This window comes from Marmota marmota, unplaced genomic scaffold, assembly GCF_001458135.2.
Source record: "Marmota marmota marmota unplaced genomic scaffold, marMar, whole genome shotgun sequence".
Taxonomy (NCBI): domain Eukaryota; kingdom Metazoa; phylum Chordata; class Mammalia; order Rodentia; family Sciuridae; genus Marmota; species Marmota marmota.
The window spans coordinates 17,363,173-17,371,980 of NW_025999932.1; the positions used below are offsets into that span (position 1 = coordinate 17,363,173).

Here is an 8,808-nt window from a genome sequence, read left to right on the forward strand (position 1 = left end):
ATATATATATATATATATATATATATATATATATATATATATATAAAGTCAATTCCTTAGCATTAGCATTCACTAGAGTGCAGAGATGATGATCAGTACATGTCTGATGAGAGGGAACATGAAAAAGTACAAAAGAGACAAAGTTGAACTTCCTGTGTGAGTCTGTGTCTATGTGAACTTTGTTTTCCTTCTCTGTTCTCCTCTGATTTCTTCTGGATAAAGTGTCCCGTACCTTTCATTTTTGAGACACTTCTTCCCAGAACACAACCCATTCATGGCAATTAGAAACTTTCCCCCAGAAAAATAAATCTGAAAGATAAATTATTTTTCCACTTTCTGCTCATAAAGATGTGAAGATTCAAGCACTGACAACATCAGAAATCATGATTTTAACCTGAACAAAAGAGACAGTCTGAGAGTGTTTGAGAAGCAGAAAATGGAGATAGAGAATCTCGACTGTTTTAATTTGCTAGTTCCTCTTCTTGAGACTCTTCTACAGTTAATGTGAGCCAAATTACCTGCTTTACTTAAGTATATTTAAATTGGAATTCTCACACTTACAGCCAAAAGAACTATGGATGACTTGGTTATTTAAAGAAATATATGCTCAGTAAATTTTTACTATTAAGGATAATAGATAACTGTAATTTTTTGCATGACAATCAAATAAGTACACAATATTTTAAGGTCCAGAAATGTGGTAACTTTATCAAGAATAACTTTTTCTTTGGATTTATTCTGAGCTCATGTTTTAAAAGTAAATGTGTGAGCAAAATTTTATTTGGCACTTGGGAAAAGAAAAAATATAAAAGAAAGAAATTAAAACAGATAAAACATAGTCATCTTTTCTAGATATGTTGTTATACAACCAAAATAAATATTCTCAATGAGAATACATTGAGTAAAAACTTAGGCAAGACGAGGTGTTTTTCAGGTTGACATTCTGGCAGAACTCAAATAATTCTCAGTTTGCTCTGAGGTTTTATAAAAAATATATTGCCGTCTTTTACCTGTACCTATTTCCTCAAAGGAATACCTGAGACACAAAGTGATATATACTAGTCTAGAGGGATTTCTTTTGGCTTAAAATAAAGAGAAACTGTGTTTAAATTGATACTGACAGTATCAACATTTCTGCCTGAATTTTAAAATAAAACCTCTATGTTTCTTTGACTGATGTAACCTGTCCATTTTTTCAAATGGGCGAATCTCCTGAGTGTACAGAAACTCCAGGGACAGATTCAGTACTAATATTTCTTTAACAGTATCAGAATCTTGGGCCTTTAATACTTACCTATAAAACAAGCAAATGTACATAATAATAATAATAATGAGTAATGTTCTCTTTAAGATTATTTTAATTGAAGGGAGGCAATATTTCATTTCAAACCATTATGAAACCAACTTTAAAGTTTTATGAAAGAATAAATCATTTTTCATCATTCATTTCAAACATGGAGAATTAACCAATTTTTGTCACTGAAGACATTTACAGTTTTGAATTAAATGAGTGTATTGATGAATTTAGTTTAATTTTGCTTCTAACTTAAAGGAGGGGTGACTAGAATTAATAACTTCAATCCCCTGATATTTTATATGTCCTTTAATTAGGTGGGCCACAGGCTGGAATTTGCTGATTTTAGAGACTGAAAGAGATCCATGTGCTGAAACAGTAAGATGCACTACTCAAGGCTCTCCCCTGCTCCTAAGCAGGGATCATACACACATTCTTTCCAGAGGGGGTGACACTTGTGGCCCTGAGGATTCATGTCCAGAAGGGTTGGTTCCCTTTTTGTAATGCTGCCAGAATATTGAGGTCTCTTTAATTTCCTTGGATGTGAAGTTCGCATGACAGCTGGTGGTAAGTTCTTTTTCCATAGAAGAGAGTCAGACAGTATTTTTTAACTTCCCCTTGGCTGTTAAACACTTTTAGAAATGAAATTCCAATATGTATTGCCAATTGAGCTTACTTACAATCATATCGGGTCTGCCACCTCGATGGTTATCACAATTTTGGCATGAAATTAATGGAATAAGACCTGGCTCAGGCGCACTGTTTTCTTCTCATTTTTAGTTTGTGAACATGCCTCTGTATCTGAGATAGAGACGTGACCCTTCCTCCCCAAAGTACCATGAAGAGCTTCTTTGGATCCTTTTATAACTATAATATCCTTACAACGATTATACCAATGACCACTCAGAATCAGACGCAGAACTTCATCAGCCCGGTATATGTTCTTTGTCAGTGATTTGCAGGGCTGGGCAGGTGGTAGTTTCCTGTTACAGGGTGGCAATGAACCCTTCCAAGATTCTGACATTACTCATGCCAATCTGCCTACATTTAACCCAGTCTTTCACTCATGACAGAAATAAGAATAATATTTGAGCTAATTATGTTATATAAATTTTAAACTACAGGTCATAAATTTAAATCTCAAAGTGCTATGAAGGAACCATTACCTAGCAATTTACTAGTAAATTAATAAGGAATATATCCATGACCTGTCAGTGAGCTATAAACTAACCTCTGAAAGGGAGAAATTTCTACTGGGCATTTCTGAGTGATGGACTCAACTCTGGGTGCTGTAATACAGGGGAGCCCAGCACTAGTAAGATTCATTCTTATGGACGTAAGATAAGAGAAACAGTATAGAATATATAATACATAAACCAATATGTTACTAAGCATTTTTAGATTGGGGTAAGTTGTGTGATGCAGAATATTAGGGTGTTATAATAATGAGAAGATGAATAATCTCTTTAGATCAAGTAAGAAATCATTTCTCAGAGAAGGTAATATTTGACCTTTAACTGAAAAGATGAGAAGGAATCTCAGATACAAAGATTTTGGCACAAGAATTCCAGGATGGGAAAAATAGTAAGTGCAAAGACTTTGAGGCAAGGATTTGTTTGGTGTGTTGTAGATCAAAAGGAGGCTTATGTGTCTTCAATGTAGTAGCCTTGGCATGCAAAGGGTTGGAGTGTTAGAGGTAAAGCAGAATTACCATACAGAATCAGGTACAAAGCAGTGGGACATATGGATTTTATTTTAAGAGTAGCAATGTGCTTGAAGTGATTTTTAAAAAGCTTTGAAGTTCGCATATACATCAAATTTTCCAACATCCCTCTTACTGCTGGATACTAATAGATATAGATTTCATGTAAATATAGATACATAGATATCTATAGATAGATGATAGGTAGATGAACCAATCTATCTATCTACCTATCCATCAATATCAGGCAATAAGAAGGAAGGTGGAAAATATGATTTATATACAAATCTGTCTAGATACAGATATCCATATCTAGGTATCAATATCACCTATTTATTTATAGGAAGTCTATAAGAAGAGGCTGGATTGGGGGACTTCATCTTCTTATTCTGTATGCTTAGAAGCTCATAGAAGGGAAACTGAGTAAATAGAAAAGGAGACTTATAAAGGGTGTTAGGATCTGTGGATGGAGGTTCTTCAAGGGACTCTTTGTGGATGGAGCCTGGACCATGCTGCCCTCTTCACTGCTGTCTTTGATGCTACTCATCACCCTCCTCTTCCAAGTTCACTCACCTTTAGTTCTACAGTTGATATTGCTTCCACTGTGCAGTTTTCAGCATCTAAACATTTGCTATGTAGCAGGCCCTCCTGAATAAATATCCTTTTAACTCAGGATCATGTCATTCACTACCGAATACTTTATATTCTCTAAAGATTGGAAAGGAAGTGTCTACCCCACTTCCACCCACTGCTTTCTCTGCTTGGAAATGGCTTCTGTCTCTGTGCCCTGTTCATCAGTAAGATGAGCTGCTGTTGCTGTTGAAAGTTCTCCTGGTTACCCCACGTCTGACATGGGTAAGGAGAGGAAAGGGCAGAGTTCCAGATTTTGATGTTGGCATGTTAGAAAGCAGAAAACAGAATAGCTTAGCAGCTAGAGAAATGTCACCTTCGGAGTGTGAACAGAAGGGCCATAACAAAAGTTTTACAAACAAGAGTGAAATTTCTCTAAGATTTCATGACTAAAATCCTAATGAGGCTAGCTAGGTAGGTTTTAATAGAGTTTTCATCTGGAGAGTAATTATATTCTAAGACTTTAATCATATTTTAGGACTGATTAAATATACAACAATAAAAAGCTAATCAAACTTCCACTTCTCCCTCTTAAAAAATAATTTCAATTAGATTTTAAAATATATATTAAACATACATATTTATATATTAAGTGATTTTGTACATAGAAATCTCCATTTCTATTCATACTTCTGTGTACAAAGGAATATATGTCCTTAAAATGAAACATAATATCTCTAATTAAATCTTAGGAAATATCAGGTGCTATCAGCATAAATGGTTATAAAATTAATACTTATATTTCAAATTATGAAACTAGTTACTTTATTGATAGTGTGTCATGCAATAACTTTTATTCAGTGCTATACATCCTTTTTTCCAATAAATATTCCATACAGAAAAAAAAATTGAAGGTATTATTGAAAAACAAAATTAACTTATATCTAATTAATTATCAGCTGTGTTTCTCCAGGTTCTTTAAGCTCCTATTCCAAGGGCTCCCTCTCAGTCTCAGGAAGGCTCAGCAATTCCGTGCCTCAGGGTCTGTGCACAGGATCTGCTGTCCTTGTCAAATGCTATACATTCACCTGAAACACTTATTCACTCTTCAGCTTGCTCTCAGAGTGCCTTGCTGAGTGCTAGCATACAGTAAGCACATAATAAATACAAGATGAGTGGATGAATGTCTGGATCAATGAAAACGTGGGAAAAGGTCAATGGCAAGGAAACTTTAATAATTAAAGGCCAAAATAATGATTTCATTAAATACATTAATAATTTATTTCAAAGTATAATTTGCACTTATTTACTTAGAGAAGTTTCATTGAAACCTAATTTGCCAGAGATTTTCTATTTGCCTTGTGCCCTAAAATCTACCTTCAGTATATGATTCTAGATCAATAGCTTATTCTTGTGCCCTGCTTCTCTTTGCCATGGCTGCTGATACATGTCCATAAGTGGGAATATGATGCAGGATTTGGCCTCAAACCAGTTTGGATCTGAATCCTGGATTAAAATACTTGCCCTCTAATAGAAGCCATTTAATGTTAGTTGTTTTGGGGACCAATATATTTCAACACAAAGGGTTAAAAATTCAATTAAATCACAACTAAAAAACTAATAAATATAATATACTTTGTATAGTGCCAGACTTAAATTTATTTTATTCTTTTGTAAATTTTTAATAAAAGATACTGATTATAAGTGTTGGCGAGGATATAGGGAAAAAGGTACACTCATTCATTCTGGTGGGACTGCAAATTGGTGCACCCAATATGGAAAGCAGTATGGAGATTCCTTGGAAATCTGGGAATGGAACCACCATTTGCCCCAGCTATCTCTCTCCTCGGTCTATACCCAAAGGATTTAAAAACAGCATACTACAGTACACAGACACATCAATGTTTATAGCAGCACAATTCACAATAGCTAAACTGTGGAGCCAACCTAGATGCCCTTCAGTGGATGAATGGATAAAAAAAAATGTGGCACATATACACAATGGAATTTTGCTCAGCATTAAAAGAGAATAAAATCATGGCATTTGCAGGTAAATGGATAGCTTTGGAGAAGATAATGCTAAATGAAGTTAGCCAATTCCCTCCCCCTAAAAAGTGGATTTTTTCCTCTGATATAAGGAGGCTGACTCATAGTGGCATAGGGATGGGGAGCATGGGAGGAATAGATGAATTCTAGATAGAGAAGAGGGGTGGGAGGGAAAGCAAGGGGGCAGGAGATTAGCAAGGATGGTGGAATATGATGGACATCATTATCCAAAGTACATGTATAAAGACTCAAATTGGGTGTCAACATACTTTATATATAAACAGAGATATGAAAAATTGTGGTATATATGTGTAATAAGAATTGTAATGAAAAAAAAAACCAAAGTACATGTATAAAGGCATACATTGGTGTAAAATTACTTGATATACAAAGATATGAAAAATTGTGCTCTATAGGTATAATAATTGTAATGCATTCCATTGCATGTATTTAAAAAAATAAAATCACTAAAAAAAAAAAAGAGAAGCTACAATACCCCCCCCACACACACACAAAAGATACTGATTAGGCCCTGTCTTAGTTTTAAATACTGCCTAACACTGATTATAAAAGAACATCACATACCTCTGTTTTTATATTATAGATACAAAATATTTTATTTTATAAAAATGCATATATAGGGCTTGCTTGATATCAAATTGTATTGTAATGTTGATTTATCTTGAAAGACCATTGGTCTTATTGGCTCAATTTGCAGATTTGTATCCTTGTGTTTAATTGTTATCTATGCTTTCCTAAATTATCCTTAGTGGTATACAACCTGCACACATCTATTGTAGAAACCTTTGACTGCTAATGCTTTTCTGATTTAAGGGTTGGAATTTTCAAATGATAATTACCATGAAATAACCCCTTATTTTTTTTCCTGATAAAATTCTGAATCTGCATCCCTTTAGCTATACAATCATGACCCCAACAATCACTTTCCATCTCACTCTACCTTAGATTAAGGGGAAATGAATCCCAGAACCATATTGTTGGAGAAAGACTATTGGAAATCAGAACTGCCAGGAAGTCTAATTTAAAAGGTCAGAAACAGTCTAATGTATGCCCTCTTCTAATCCCTTCAACATCTGAATTGTATTTTTCCTAGTCTCTTCTCTGATGTATTTGAGCGTACCTGCAGGCTATGATAAACTAGAATTGGTTTCTAAATTCATAGGACACTTATCCTGCAATGGTCAGTTATTTAATTTCTGAATGAAGATGCTATTTGTCTGTGAAAAAATATGCAAAAGCATTATAAGACAGGTTGAATATGTACTCATGGGATCTCTGAGTCCTGGCCCTTTTAATTTGCTTGGAGACATTTTAACTTTTCCTTTTCCTCATCTTCAAATCACAATACCTGAACTTCAGTGATAGTATGAAGATTAAGTGTTTTTGTAGCAGGGAAAGCCTCTCACATATCACACTGCCCCAATACCCTGACAGGAGGCACCTGGGATGGCTCCAGTTTCAAACAGAAATGTCTGTAGTTTCCATCTCCGTCACACAGGATGCACTGTACATCTTCAGGCAAGGTGCTTTGACTTTCTGAGCAGTAGTTCTGTCTGGTTTGCTTTCATTGTGAAATGAGGATGACACTTTACAGGAGTGTTAAGAGAGTAAATTGGCCTGGAGAAGCAATGGTGTTTAGATGGGCTCAATAAATCATAGCTCCCTATAGCTAGATATGGAATGCAAGTTGGGAAAATAGGTTGAAGGTTAGCAGCTTGTGGCTGACATATTTTCAGACCCAATTAAGCCTAGATACAAAAAGTCATTATGTAAACACCTAATTTAAACATTTTTTGAGTAGATCTTACAAATATAAAGTTTGTAATATGAAGAACTGGCATCTTAATAAAACTAAAAAGTCATAACTATTAAAATGTCCCATGTTTTTTATAAGCTAAAGTATTTATTATTAGGTTACATGTAGTCTACTGGCACTAAGGCTATATGAAATAAAATGTATTCATTAAACAGGATGCTATTCAATGCATCATGTTGCTACCCAAAACGGCTGTCATTTTCCATGCCAAACGCTGGTGGGTAGGGTGAAGAAGTGACATCAGGCAGGGGTGTTACAGAGAGGGCTGTAAGACTAGGTTCCTGGGATCACAGAAAAGACAGGTGGTCAGAAACTTTGAGAGCATAAAATAATGTCTACAGATTATATCTAGAATTTAAAACGACATGTAACTGTTCATAAAGATTGAAAATTCTGTCATGAAAGGACTTAAATAATTGCCATCCTTCCCTCTTCCCTTCCTTCATTTTTTTTCCATTTCTTCATGTTTCTGCTATAGGGAAAATACTGAGTTCACCATGGTGCTGAATTAGAATGTTATTTATTTTATTCTAAAGGTATATATAAAATACACAAGTAAAAATATAATAATACATTGTTACTTGTGGCTGTGGTTTGACTACCCCTTGCTTAACCCATGTTAACATTTAATTGTCACTGTGGGCATTGGGACCTTTAAAAATGATTAGGTCAGAGGGATTCACCCTCATGAGTAGATTAACACTTTTTCTTGGGACTGGTTTCCTGATTTAAAAACAAAAAGGATGAGTTTGGGCCTTGTTTTTCTTGTTCTCTGTCTCACATATCATGGTTTACACTTTGTAATGTTAATATGCAAAGGAAGGCCCCCACCAGTCGTGGCCCCTTGATTTTTGACTTCTCAGCCTCCAGAACTGTAAGATATATATATATATATATATATATATATATATATATATATTATACTTATATAATTATTTATATAATATATAATTATTTATATAGTTATTTTATAGTTATTTATATAATATATAATTATTTATATAACTGCAAGATAGATAGATAGATAGATATAGATATATTTAAATAAATTACCAGGTAAGTGGTATTGTTACAGCAAAAGTAAGTGGACTGAGACACCTGTGTAATAAAATGCCTTATGGTCTATAATGGCAGCCCAGAGAATGGCTGCCATCCTCTTGGCTGGTCAAAGGCTTTTGGAAGGGCTGGGGATGTGGCTCAAGCGGTAGCGCGCTCACCTGGCATGCGTGCGGCCTGGGTTCTATCCTCAGCACCACATACAAACAAAGATGTTGTGTCCACCAAAAACTAAAAAAAAATAAATATTAAAATTCCCTCTCTCTCTCTCTCTCTCTCTCTCTCTCTCTCTCTCTCTCTCTC

General features: G+C 34.7%; 1 protein-coding gene across 1 annotated transcript in view; it reads right to left on the bottom strand.

Moving 5' to 3' along the window:
• Positions 1 to 8,808, bottom strand: part of Gpc5 (glypican 5) — a 1,301,425-nt gene that overhangs the window by 632,955 nt on the left and 659,662 nt on the right. The gene's annotated exons all lie outside the window — the stretch shown is intronic.